Source organism: Aplysia californica, unplaced genomic scaffold, assembly GCF_000002075.1.
Source record: "Aplysia californica isolate F4 #8 unplaced genomic scaffold, AplCal3.0 scaffold00200, whole genome shotgun sequence".
In the NCBI taxonomy this organism is placed as follows: Eukaryota; Metazoa; Mollusca; class Gastropoda; order Aplysiida; family Aplysiidae; genus Aplysia; species Aplysia californica.
In genome coordinates, this window is record NW_004797470.1 from 240,242 (window position 1) to 241,235 (window position 994).

A 994-nucleotide genomic window follows, 5' to 3' on the forward strand; every position below is an offset into this window, starting at 1 on the left:
AGCGTGCAGGTGGATTTTGTGCGAAGGAAGTACACGTGGGGCGTTTGACCGATATTTTTCCCCAGGAACAATGAGTCCAGGCGTTACACTTGTAGACATTTTGCATAACTACAGCAACATTTTCTAAATTTTACAACTTTCATCTGAGTACTTGACCACCGGTAAATGAGGATTGCATAGATGGTAGCGTCAGGCGCTTAACAGTCTGCACCGTTGCACAACTAAATCAAAATTATAAAAACATCTCACACACAAACATAAAAATTAAAACGCTTTTTAAAACCAACCCAATAATATTAACAATCATCCCTGAGGGTGGGGGGGAGGGGTGTCTTTATTTCGAAATTGAGATAGTTTTTAGGTGGGTCCCTGACTCTTTTACGTCTAATACAAAGACGAGTTGGGGAGAGATAATCTTATCACATTTAGGTAAGTAAAAAGATAAATAGTGTCCCCGGTTACCTTGTGGTTAGGTTACCGAACAAGTAATCATGAGATTACGCGTTCGGGGGTTCGAGCCTCAGCTCAGTCCGATGATTTCTCCTTTGGAAAGGCACTTCATAAAAATTTCGCACTTGGCTCTGTCCTTTCGGAGATTGACGTTAAAATCGGAGGTCCCGCCTCTTAATAGCCTTGTAGTGTTGAAAGGGGGCGTTAAACCTATACCATTTCCCTATTTTCAAAGACATGAATATGGGACCTACAACTCAAATTATTGTTCTTACAAAATCATGTTTTCGTTTTTTCCCTACAGCCCAACAAACAGTACGTCGTGTAATCTGCTCGACGTGACGTGTTCTCGCAACAGATCTTCATTTCGGTGAGTTCTTTTAAGTGTGTTTGTGTCTGTGGCTATTTATCTATCTATCTATCTATCTATCTATCTATCTATCTATCTATCTATCTATCTGTCTGTCTGTCTGTCTGTCTGTCTGTCTGTCTGTCTGTCTATCTATCTGTCTGTCTGTCTGTGGGAGTTGGGAGTCTCAAGTGC